At 45.3% G+C, this 13111-nt stretch overlaps 2 protein-coding genes across 4 annotated transcripts in view; one reads left to right on the forward strand and one right to left on the reverse strand.

Moving 5' to 3' along the window:
- LOC135920594 (acetylcholinesterase-like) overlaps nucleotides 1-13111 on the forward strand; it is a 230232-nt gene that overhangs the window by 137288 nt on the left and 79833 nt on the right. The gene's annotated exons all lie outside the window — the stretch shown is intronic.
- The window catches only part of LOC135920597 (uncharacterized), a 214307-nt gene that overhangs the window by 1319 nt on the left and 199877 nt on the right, over nucleotides 1-13111 (reverse strand). For 2 of the 3 annotated variants that reach the window (XM_070536206.1, XM_070536204.1), the window contains exons 10-11: nucleotides 11547-11638; nucleotides 3060-3205 (exon numbers count right to left, since the gene is read on the reverse strand). The gene's annotated coding sequence lies outside the window, so the exon portion shown is untranslated. The remainder of the gene's footprint in view (nucleotides 1-3059; nucleotides 3206-11546; nucleotides 11639-13111) is intronic. The other variant, XM_070536205.1, reaches the window with a different exon arrangement.

A 13111-nucleotide genomic window follows, 5' to 3' on the forward strand; every position in this document is an offset into this window, starting at 1 on the left:
ATGGCTATTTCAATGGCTTAATAACTTTATCCGGGCAGTGCAATAGGTCCGGTCACTCACCGTCTCTTAGACACCGTCAGCCACCTCACGTAGACCTCAATGCGCGAGCTTTCTGTAGAACTTACAGTTCGCCTCAAAAAACTAAACAATGCAGCTTCCAATAGGGCACCTTAATTTGCGAACCGGCCTCAAGTCCTCCGTTTATTGTGGATATATGGCGCGACATTTAAAAATTCTGGTCGGCTTGCATTGGGTGCTGTTCTTTTTCGCATAGCGCGCACGTCACTATATTCCACGTTGGTCATCATCATCATCATCATCATCATCATCATCATCACCGGCAGCTCATTGGTGTTGACGGAAATGCAATCGCTCCTGTTTGTGCCAACCGACACACTTCGGAATCTGCCCTGCCTTTTCTCTCTTTCCAATGCAAATCCCGACATCGCTCTATATCTTGGCAATCAGCACGTATATAACTCTAATAGAACGCCAATTATCCGCCCTGGGCTTTATGTCTTCTACGCAGCTCCATCGTCAACTAATAAAATCAACGAACTTCGGCTACTCCAGTTTGCTCTCTAATACAAACTGCTGCCTTCCTGCCTGTTACCAACATTTTTTTGCAATTTTTTTTCGTTACACTGCTGTTGACGGCGGTCTACAGTTCTTTGCCAAGTCATTAATTAACCTTAATGTTTCTGCCTTGTAAGTTAGTATCGGAAAAGAAGTCATCTGGCCCGAGACAAGGACAATGGGATATCGCTTGCAGAGGCCTTTGTCCTGATGTCGAGAGAAATAGGGTGGTAAAAAGGTATTAGCGACTGAATGCAAGGACTGCACGCTTGTTTTAACGATAATGGTAAGAATTCAGTGGCCATGACTTGGTAATTGCTACAGTGTGCTCTTCAACCATTTCTTATTTTTCTATATGTGTTTTCTTCACGTGATAATGATCCCTTGTATAGAAATGGAATAGATAATTATATCTTGAGTCTGTCTCCCAATAACAAATCGTCATTATCTCCCAAGGTGCTCTAACTATACCTTAGACTTCTGCACAACAATCTTCAGCTCTACCGCTTCATTTTGTCCGCTATGTTGTTCATTAATTTTTTGCAAGACAACTCCATCACTGCTCAACAGGACAGTGTCATCTGAAAGCAGCAGGTTGATAAGTTCCTTCCTACAGAGTCTACTAACATTAATACATCTAAGCAAGCCATGAATACCATTGGAAACATTGGGCCTGATTCCTCAACCGATTTCTTGATAGGTATTTTTCGGCTTTTCTTGATAAATATTGAAGTAGCTGGTCTATCTTTGCGGATAAACGGCTAAACAGAAAAAAATTCTGAGTTTTTACATACGGCAACCACGATATAATTCTCAGGCACGCCGTAATTGTTGTACCACATTAAATTTGATCTTTTGGGGTTCCCTATCCCACGTGCTAAAAAAACCCAGGAGGTCAAATCTAATACGGTACAACTACTACGGCTTGCATGAGAATTATATCATTGTTGTTAGATCTAAATACTGAGAATTTTATCTATTTAACCGTAAATCCGAAGAGATTGTATAGCTACTTCAATGCCCAGGTTTTGTATTTCCGCCATTTAACACAAGGAGATTGACTGGGATCGAACATTTTTCAGATACATTGCAGGATAGTCTGGAAAACTTTAGCACTCCTTGAGTACGTATGCTTCAATGACTACTTTATATATACTCCATGAAACACGTTTTCTTAATCTATGAACGCCGCAGTCTTGATTGTGAAAGAATATATGACAATATATTTTCATATATATAAACAATAGTATAGGAAACAATATACAGACTTGGTTGTGCCCCGTGGGTTTCGTAGTTGCCGGGCTGATTACATGCATGTGATCGATTGCTTAATGCATTTTACATAAGCACAGCTGTTTTCTTTGCTTACTGTAGTCCATCTAGGCTCAACAATACACATGATAGATTTCAATATCGAACTGCGCGAGTCAAGCATTTCTTAGCATTCCATATTCCTTTACTATATTTCTTGTCCTCAAGTGGTGACACCACAGCCTCTTTTAGTACACTCACGCCTGTCTTGTCGACTACCCCATGGGACTTCTCTGGCTTGAACTTCCATATAGTGCTCTGAGAACATCAGTGCCAACCCAACTGGCCTTAATTCTGCAGTTTTCGCACAATTGCGACTGCCACCGTAAGCTTTACCATACATGAAACTTTTCTCTATTGCCCGCATCTGTGATACTAATTAAGATCGCCCACAACTGAAAAACCTTATCGATAGATATACAATGGGAAAACCTCTTAAGTTGGGCGAGACGACAGTTATGAGTACTGCGCAAGATTTTCCAATGGTGATTATATTAGCGTAGTTGCTTAACATGCTCTAAACGTGAAACTAGCAACGCACCTGATGTGGGTTGGTGAATCCGCACTCATCTGACTAGGAACTTAGCCGTGGAAAGGCTAACACGATAACATTTAGACTTTCGCAGAGTGAAAACTTGTAGCTCCACGTTGATATTGTGTGACACAGTATTTTCGGCAACGCGAGCAAACTGCCAGCGAATAAATGCGCACAAAACAATAGTTTAATGACAGGCGTTACACCCAGAAACATATATTTTGCCACTCATTATTCACCACAAACACTTCGCAACAGATAAAAGTGGACATACAATGCGGCTGTAGAACACTCTCAATTAGTTGTCAAGGTAAAGTTTTGGTCCAGATGAAAAAGAATGTGTAAACAGCATCAATTGAGAGTGAACCACTCTTCAGGTAAGCACGACGGCGCTTGTCCTCGTGATGAGATTAATGGATACGAGTCGGTTTAAGCTATGCCATTCTGGGCCTTAGCGGTAAGCATGAAATAGCCTTATTTTAGCCAACGATAGCTCGTGAAACCTGTTCGAGGTACTTTGAGGAGAGTTGCAATGTTTCTTGCAGTGAACAAGCAGGTAAGGGAAGCGTCATACATACATCACAAAACAACGCGCAATGCGAAGAGGAAGACAAAGCGGTTCCTTGCTTGCACTTGCCTTCTGTCACTCTTTTCTTTTTGTTATTGTGGGAAACGTCATGTTATGCTGCAGATGTGCAATGCAGCTCCATTTTCTGAGCCACAGGCATCCGCGCACATATCAGATGTGCAGCTTCGTACCTAGAACTGCTACCACATGCCGGTCTGGAAATGAACAGCACCAGTACCCATTGCCAACGATACACTTAGAATCACTGCGCATTGCAGGAATACTTTCCATGCACAGTTTCACAAAAACGCTCAATCGGTATCTCAGTGTCAGCGAGATATACGTGGTGTTACAGGCTCAGTAAGGGGCCGTTAAGGCAAGGACCACTTTGTGGGTTAGAGAAAGCGTAACCTGGCCATTCAAGACGCTGAAACCACTCGGGTGGCTCAGTTGCGGCGGCGTTTTGCTGTTGAGCTACGAAGGAAGAAGGTGCGGCTGGTCCCTAGCGGCGGTGACAGTGCTCCGTTGAGCACAGAATTTAAAAAAACGCTAGTGTAATTATAGTTAGCTGTAAGTCAGAAAACACCCACAAGCGCGGCCTGCATTATACCCCATGCGTCACCCTGGGACATTAAACCGGATAATTTGATTTTACTGGACAGTTATGCTCATGATCGTATTGAAGGAGTTTCCATGCCTAGATTACTTGTGTCAATTCTTCAGCAGGACTTGCCTAAAATTTGCGATGCGAGGTGTTCTTTGCCCCTTACCGGACATTCTGCAGTATTGATTAGTAGGTTGGTGCTGTGCCTTATTTCAAGTTTTATCACTGAATGGAAAATGTGCTTGTGGGTGGGATTCATTACATTCTTCAAGCGCCGCAGCAGGATACTTGACATTTAGCTTGAAGTCACAGGCATGAATCCTGCACAAAAAACTTCAATGTTGGAAATTTTACTGGGTCAGAGCTCGTGCTTTGAGAAGGCTTACGTGGGCTCAACGTCATACAGAGTAGACTACGTCTACGAGGCCTTGTTAAAGCTTTTTCTAAACGCGCCCCCTTTTAGACAGAAAGTGGCTTCTGCGGTCGCACGAAGCACTGCTTTATAGGTGGTTTGTTCTCTCTCGTTTAACGGCAGCATGCGTGCTGTTTCTCTCTCTCCGAAAGCCCAAGAAAGGCGATCATCTGTTGTGACTTTTACTTAGAGCGTCAAACAATCATCATCATCAGCAGCATCAGCCTGGTTACGCTCACTGCAGACCAAAGGCCTCTCGCATACTTCTCCAACTGCCCCGGTCATGTACTAATTGTGGCCGTGTTGTCCCTGCAAACTTTCTAATCTCATCCACCCACCTAACTTTCTGCCGTCCTCTGCTACGCTGCCCTTCCCTTGGAATGCAGTTCGTAACCCTTAATGACCATCGGTTATCTTTCCTCCTCATTGCATGTCCTGCCCATGCTCAGTTCATTTTCTCGATTTCAACTTAGATGTCATTAACTCGCGCTTGTTCCCTAACCCAATCTGCTCTTTTCTTATCCCTTAACGTTACACCTATCATTCTTCTTTCAATAGCTCGTTGCGTCGTGTTCAATTTAAGCAGAACCCTTTTAGTAAGCGTGCAGGTTTCTGCCCCGCACGTGAGCCCTGGTAAGACGCAGCTGTTATACACTTTTTTTTTGGGGGGGGGGGGGATAATGGCAACCTGTTGTTCATAATCTGAAAATGCCTGCCATACGCACCCCAGACCCCTCTTATCCTTCTGATTACTTCAGTCTTATGATCCGGATCCGCGGTCACTTCCTGTCCTAATTAGATGTATTCCTTTACCACTTCCAGTGCCTCGCTACCTATAATAAACTGCTGTTCTCTTCCGAGACTGTTAAACGTTACTTTAGTTCTCTGCAGATTAATTTCTAGACCCACCCTTCGGCTTTGCATCTGTAGGACAGTCAGCATGAATTGGAATTGGACCCTCGAGTTATTATGCAAGGCAATATCATCATCCAATCGCAAATTAATAAGATATTCACCATTTAATATTATCCCCAATTCTCCCCAATCCTGGTCTCTGAATACCTCCTGTAAACATGCTGTGAATAGCATTGGAGAGATCGTATTTCCCTGCCTGACGCCTTCCTTTGTTGGGATTTTGTTGCTTTTTTTATGGAGGACTACGGTGGCTGGAGAGCTGCTATATGTATCTATAGGTATTTTTACATACGGCTTGTCTACAACCTGATTCCGTAATGCCTCCATGACTGCTGAGGTTTCGACTGAATCAAACGCTTTCTCGCAATCAATGAAAGCTATGTATAAGGGTTGGTTATATTCTGCACATTTCTCTATCACTTGATTGATAGTGTGAATATGGTCTATTGTTGAGTAGCCGTTACGGAATCCTGCCTGGTCTTTTGCTTGACAGAAGTTTAAGGCGTTCCTGGTTCCATTTGCGATTACCTTAGTAAATACTTTGTAGGCAACGGACAGTGGGCTGATCGGTCCATATTTTTTCAAGTCTTTGGCGTGCCCTTTCTTATGGATCAGGATTATGTTAGCGTTCTTCCAAGATTCCGGTACGCTCGAGGTCATGAGGCATTGTGTATACAGGGTCGCCAGTTTCTCTAGATCAATCTGTCCACCATCCTTCAACAAATTTGCTGTTACCTGATCCTCCCCAGCGGCCTTCCCCCTTTGCATATCTCCCAAAGCTTTCTTTACTTCTTCCGGCGTTACTTGTGGGACTTCAAATTCCTCTAGACTAGTCTCTCTTCCATTGTCGTCCTTGGTGCCGCTGGTACTGTATAAGTCTGTATAGAACTCCTCAGCCACTTCAAGTATCTCATCCGTATTAGTAATGATATTGCCGGCTTTGTCTCTTAACGCATACATCTGATTCTTGTCAATTCCTAGTTTCTTCTTGACTGCTTTTAGGCTTCCTCCGTTCCTGAGAGCATGTTCAATTCTTTCCATACTGTGGTTCCTTATGTCAGCTGCCTTACGCTTGTTGATTAACTTCAAAATTTCTGTCAGTTATATTCTAGCTGTATGATTGGAGGCTTTCATACATTGGCATTTCTGGATCAGATCTTTCATCTCCTGCGATAGCTTACTGGTCTCCTGCCTAACGGAGTTACGACTGACTTTTATTGCACAATCCTTACTGAGGCCCATCCTTGTTTCAACACTAAGGTCCTCCTACTGAGTTAAAGCCGAATACCTGTTCTGTAGCTTGATCTGGAATTCCGCTATTTTCCTACTTGCCGCTAACTCATTGATCGGCCTCTTATCTAACAGTTTCTCCCTTGTCCTCCTCAAGTCTAGGCTAATTGGAGTTCTTACCATCCTGTGGTCACTGCAGCGCAGCTTGCCGAGCACGTCCACATCTTGTACTATGCGAGGGTTAGCGCAGAGTATAAGGTCTATTTCATTTATAGTCTCGCCATTCGGGCTCTTCCACGTCCACTTTCGGCCATCCCGTTGCGGAAGAAGGTATTCATTATCCGCATGTTATTCTGGTCTGCAAAATATACTAATAGTTATCCCCTGCCATTCCTAGAGCCTATGCCATATTGCCCCACTGACTTGTCTCCAGCCTACTTCTTGATTACCCTTGCATTCAAGTGGCCCATCAGTATAGTGTATTTTGTTTTCACTTTAGCCATTGCCGATTGCACGTCTTCATAGAAGCTTTCGACTTCCTGGTCATCATGACTGGATGTAGGGGCGCAGACCTGCACGACCTTCAATGTGTACGTCTTATTAAGTTTCACAACAAGACCGGCCACCCTCTCGTTAGTGCTATGGAATTGCTCTATGCTACCAGCTATATTCTTATTAATCAGGAATCCGACTCCTAGTTCTCGTCTCTCCGCTAAGCCCCGGTAGCACAGCACGTGCCCGCTTTTTAGCACTCTATATGCTTCGGTCGTCGTGCTAACTTCACTGAGCCCTATCAATATCCCATTTACTGCTCTCTAATTCCTCCAATAGCGCTGCTAGACTCACCTCACTAGATAACATTATAGCGTTAAACTTTTCCATATTCAGATTCCAATGGTGGCCTGTTCGGAACCAGGGATTTTAGCACCCTCTGCTGCGTCGCAGGTCTGACCACCGCCGTGGTCAGTTGCTTCGGCGCTGCTGGGGATTGAGGTTCGGGGGTTGATTTTTGCATTCATATAGGAGGTTGCGGCCAAGTACTGCATTGGGGTGGCCAATCCTGCTCTGGTGAGGGAGTGCGTTACAGGTTCTGGTCACCGGGATCAGGCCGCACTCTAGGCCTGTTTACGCAATTTTATCAACATGCGGATTGCTTTTTTTAGATCCGGTGGAAAATTGCGCTGCACCGAGACACGAACCACGGCCCTCTTGCACGCGAGGCGGATGCTCTACCTCTACGCCACCGCTGCGTACCCGTCAAACGACAGAAAGCTTTGGAAATGGTGCCCCAAGAGCCTTCGGGCACCGATAGATATCGGACCATAACTGAGCATGCGCAGAATGCAAGGCATCCTTGGGTCATTACGTTAACGTCAACCCAAATACCCTAAATGCGAACCATCCATGTAGCCCCTGTTATGCAAACTGGGAGCGTTTCACCGGAGTAACGGCTACGCTTCAGAGGGAGTTTGTGGTTAACGAATTTTGTATTGCCTGTGTTGTGTGCGAGCGCTTGTGGTTTTCGTGTGACCTCCCAACATTTACTGCGCGGCGGGACGTCAACCAACACACGGTTGCCTTGGCTACGGTGAAGCAGTATGTGCCATCGGAGTGCAGTGAGGTACGTGCGGGGATTTTTAGTAAAAGGCGTCGTGCCGCATTTTGCAACAATACATGGGTATGTATTCACCCCGGTACCTCATTGTCTTCCGAGGTTCAACGCGCTGTAGGAGCGTCTAGTCATGCCTCGCGTCCAATTTATGTGCATACTGCATTTCACGCACATCAATGGACAGTTCGCCATTATGGGGCCCGCATACACAACTTCGCTGGTCGTTCACCTTCACAGAGTGGAGTGGCAGTGAATTTTTGTAACATGCCTCGAAAGAATATTGCAGAAGACTGCAATTTTTTGAAGCACGTTGTTTGTAGCCCTTTGACAGGGCACTGACTCGTCTCAATAGTGAAATTAGAGCCCGAAAGGTACCAATGCAGTTCTGAACTGCGAATAATATATACACTAACTCTTTCTCGGTGACATTGTACGCCTGATCGCTACTGCTGAACTTACGAGTCGCACAGGGTCGCGTTGTTCAACAAACAAAGGATGCCTGGTTAATAAACAAAACGTTACACTGACGTTTCACTTCGTGAAAGCGGGTGATCCGCGAGTGTATCGGTGCTATAGCGCACACGATGCCATCGGCCCTCGGTGCGCTTAGACGCCTATATTTATCGCATCGCAGACCTTATCCAAGACAGGGCATGCGCGGCCGCGCCATACACAGCATCAGCCGGGATAGAAGGCGCCAGTGTAAACAATCGCTTATTATATTGTCACGTGGTAGTGACGGTGAAGAAAGAAGCAGTACGGTGGAATACAAAACTAGCTTTTATTGGGCGAACCTGTGTCCACAAAACAGGCTACACTTATAGCACAACGAAAGCGGCGAACACAGTCGGCGATCGTCGAAAATCCGATCTGCGGGTCAAGCGGGTCGGCTTTTATAGAGCAGTCGTCGAATGTTCCAGACTAATCGTTCGGACCTGCGTGCCTTCCACAAAGTTCTACACCATTCGCGCCAGGTGATGAAACCACATAACATAAGTCTCGGCGACAACAGACAGCGGATAGAAGCATCGATAACTTTCCAGAAACTTCGTATACATGCAGGCGCGTCCCATGCTGTGCGATTACATTTGCTAGGCGGCGAAACGTGGTTGCCCGATAAAGATAAGTACACGTGTCAATATGAATAGCATCGTGTCAGCGCACACACGCAAACGTGAGCACTTCACACCCAATGACTGCGGGCACTCGCTGTCAGAACGCTGGCGTGAGGAATCATGGCAGCAGCAGTGAGCGGAGTTACCTTCGTTCTCTATATCGCTTCAACACAAAGTGAGCGGTGAGAACACCGAGCACGCATAGCTACGAGCCGTCAGCCCACCTAGACTGGGGCTTAATAGCAGATCGCTTTTAAGAGAAAGCCCGCGCCACCGCGCGCAACCACGCAGTGGGACAATATGGCGGTTCAGCTTGCAGGTTAGTGCCATTTAGTACCGCATGGTGGTACGGTGGTAAAGCGTGAGAGCTAGCGCTTTGAGACGCTATAGTGGATACGCTGTGCCTGCGACCAGAAGTGGTGCTAGGTGCTGCAAGGGGTTCCTAGCGAGTTGCTTGAAGAAGTGGCTCTCGATGTACTGGATTAATTAAAAATCAAATAATGTGGTTTTACGTGCCAAAATCATTTTCTGGTTATGTGGCGCGCCACAGTGGAGGACTCCGGAAATTTTGACTACCTGAGGTTCTTTAACGTGTTCCTAAATCTATGTACACGGGCGTTTTTGCATTTCGCCCGAGTCGAAATGCGGCAGCCGTGGCCAGGATTCGATCCCGCGACCTCGTGCTGAGCAGCCCAACACCATAGCCACTGAGCAACCACGACGGGCGATGTACTGGACGGCTTTCTGTGCGCGGGTAAGGTACGGTGTAGTGCCTTACCATAACAGAGTGCAATGTAGTGCCGTAAATCCCCACCTGCCTATGCAAGCTAGGCTTATTTTCAATAGTAAGCGGTGTTGTATGTTCCTATTTCCTTTATTCATTAATCGCAAACACTGAAGCAGCGCCATTTCAGGCATATGTATGTCACACTTTGCGTTGATTGCATAGATTTAAAGAGTATGAAGGACGCTTAACGATTTTTATCCTCAAATGTTTGCGTTGTCTTTTTCCACCGTGTAAGTTAATTGTGCAGACAAAATTCGCAGACAAACCGGAGGCCGAGGCCCCTCCCTCGTTCGCTTGTTTCGCGTATTAGACCAACATCGCCGATTTCACGAGCTCGCCAGTTACGCTCGCGCGTAAAATTGGAGTGACTTTTCACTTCGTGAGCGCGGATTACGAGCAAGCATGTGGATGCCGCGAACATGCAAAGCGAGCACCATGGCGTCGAAGCATAAGCTGAAATGGCGCGAACGTGGTCGCGGAAGCTACAATGATCTCGGCGGTGGGACACCTGTTGTGCCACATGCGTAACAGGCGTTACACCATTGCACTGCACACAGGCGACGCACTGCAGGGAAAGCGGCAGTGTTAGACAAGCAGAGACGCCATGAACATGTGCAGTGAGCACCGCAGAGTCGAAGCACAAACGGAAAGAGCACAAAAACCAATCCCTAAAAAAAAAAAAAACGTGGACGACTTTTTGTGGGATAAACGGAAAGCTATGGGTTCGTGGCTGCTGCACATGTGTTACGCGCCAAGTAGTCAGCCAGCGTTCGACAGTGCACTTGGTTGCACGAAACGGACGCTGAATCGACGCACCTTCACGTACAGTGGTATCGCTTTGATGTAGACGTGGAAGGGAAAAGCCGATAAATCAGTAAGCTTCTACATTCAGTAGTGTGTTTCATCTTATTTAACTGTTGCTAATAAGGTATTTTTGTTCTCTTCCCCAGCTTAAACTAACGTCGACGAAAACACGGGACTCTTTTCAAAAGCGCTCTCACTTGTGAACGCTTTGCCTCCGTAGCTTTCTCTTCATTGCCACAGAAAGTTGTCCGCGAGTATACATAAAGGTCGACTGCAACGCCTAGTGTCGGCAAAGTGTCAGCTGTTGTATTGCTTTACCCAGACTACCCTTAATTGTTCAATGCTTTGTTTGTGTGCAGGCAGCATGTTTCCACTTTGCTAACGACCACCAAATGGTGACACTGCCATGTTTCTTGGTCTTACGGATAATTCCAGGCATTTATGGTAGAAAATAAATCTAGTATATTTCTTCAGCGAAACTTAAGTTTGACGTTAGTAGTACAAGCTATATTAGCCGTAACTGTAATGTTTTTATGCCGTCTAATGCTTTCATAAACACACCGCGCCCATAATAATATCACTTTAATGCGAGCAATTCCTTGAGCTTCTATTTCAGATATGATTGAGACTAATAGTATGTCACCTGTTGTTGAATTAGTGACCATACTCCAATATCTTCATATTCCAGACTAACGACACAAGGTACAGCAAAACCCTGAGTAATTAAGTTTCCGTTAAGTACAGATAAAGCACTCAGTGTATTTCGTAACAGCCTCTTACGGGTGGACTGAAGCAATATAAGAAAATCTGTAGAGGCAAACAATGCTTATTATAAATTTCATGCAATCTTCCAGCGATTATATTATTTGAATTTCCCGCTTAAACAGCGCAGACTCAACAGTAAAACACGAAAACTGTGGATAGCGACTGAGATGCGTCATCAAATGAAAATAAGAGATCAATTTTACCAAACGCTCTTGCATACTCATTTACCGAACGAGTGGGTGGCCTTAAGTGTTATCGCCACAAACTTACAAAACGCTTGCGGTCTGTAAGAACTCCTTATCCTCTACATACCTTGATGTTCCTGGCAAGCGTTCATCAGCGTACGGTGGTTTAGTATAAACACACTCCTTCATCGCAGTCACTTTGCCGCCCTTCTTTCAAAACTGGAAGTAAACAACAAAGATATGGATGGATCAGAATTGGCTGACACATACAATCATTTTATTGCGGTAGCAACTATATGGACACTCCAGATGCATTTTTCCCGTCGCCATTGCCGTCTTGTTTCGCATAGTGTTTAAGGGCGACAACAGGGTCGCCGCGCCCCGTGTGCTGCATGTGCGGGTGAAAGCACATGAGGGGAGTCGACGATCGCGGCTCAATCTGGCGCGCGCGAGGGAGGAAGACGGAAAGCGAACGCGCCGCCTTCCGTCGCGTGAATGGCCTTGGGGGAATGGCAGGGAATGGGAGATAAAACTGCTAACCTTAGTTATAACCGTCTACTAATCTGCTATCGCAAACGATGCTTCGCCTTTCGGGCGAACTGAGACTTTTTTTCCCCTGATTTGATAACAGCCGACACTCCGGCTTATGCTTGCGAATACGTAAATCTTCGGAACGCTCTATTAATGTGCTTGCATGTGGTCAGCGCCCAGGAATCTTATCAACAACAAAAATTAGAAAAGATAGCGCCAGGTGCGATATTGTCGCAATTAAAATACGCTCTATCAAGGCCATTTTTCATGTTATCGCGCTGACTTTAGGAGATACCTTTATCGTTTGTTTAGCGAAGTCCGTCTTTACTGTAAATATGCAAATAGCGAAACTGAACACGCCTTATCGTGAAGGGGACAAGTTATTGGGCCACTTATAGACCGCTGCTTATCTTGCCTTTTCTCAAAGGCTTTCAAAAAAATTCTGCATATTCTATTTTCAATTTTCATCGACAAATATAATTCGCTTACACCTAGTCAGGTTGGTTTTTCAGGAAAATAAATCAGCTGAACTGGCGCTGCTGGAGCATAAAGTGTATAAATGTTTTCATCGACAAATATAATTCGCTTACACCTAGTCAGGTTGGTTTTTCGGGAAAATAAAACGGCTGAACTGGCGCTGCTGGAGTATAAGTGTGTAAAGTGTACACAAATTGAAAATAAGGCCTTAGTTCTTGGTATATTTATCGATTTTTCCAAGGTCTTCGATTTGGTTAACCATAAAATATTCTTAAGCGAATTGCTCTACTATAGTATTGTTACAAGCACGGGGAAAAGGGGTTTATTTAGGCGTGCGAGAACAGGAACGGCAGGCTACGAAGAAGAGGAATGGCCGCTGCACAGTCTTCGTTCTCCTCTTCCCCTCTCTTCTTGATCCCCGCGTCCCTTTGACGCGCTTGGACGCAACAGTATTTGTGAACAGGCTTGATCATGTATTGACTCTCACTTTTCCCGGGTGTCTACCAAGTTGACATTTCCAAATTCCCTGAGTTTTCCAGGTTTTCCCTGAGTGCTTTTGCAAAATTCCCTGAGTGATGCAGACCTATGTTTTATGCCAAGTCGCGCTGAAACCATATCGCCCTATGCTATCACTCTCTAGTAAGCATATGAAAAAAAATTTTAAAGAAAACCAACTTAATCCAA

This window comes from Dermacentor albipictus, chromosome 3 (assembly GCF_038994185.2).
Source record: "Dermacentor albipictus isolate Rhodes 1998 colony chromosome 3, USDA_Dalb.pri_finalv2, whole genome shotgun sequence".
In the NCBI taxonomy this organism is placed as follows: Eukaryota; Metazoa; Arthropoda; class Arachnida; order Ixodida; family Ixodidae; genus Dermacentor; species Dermacentor albipictus.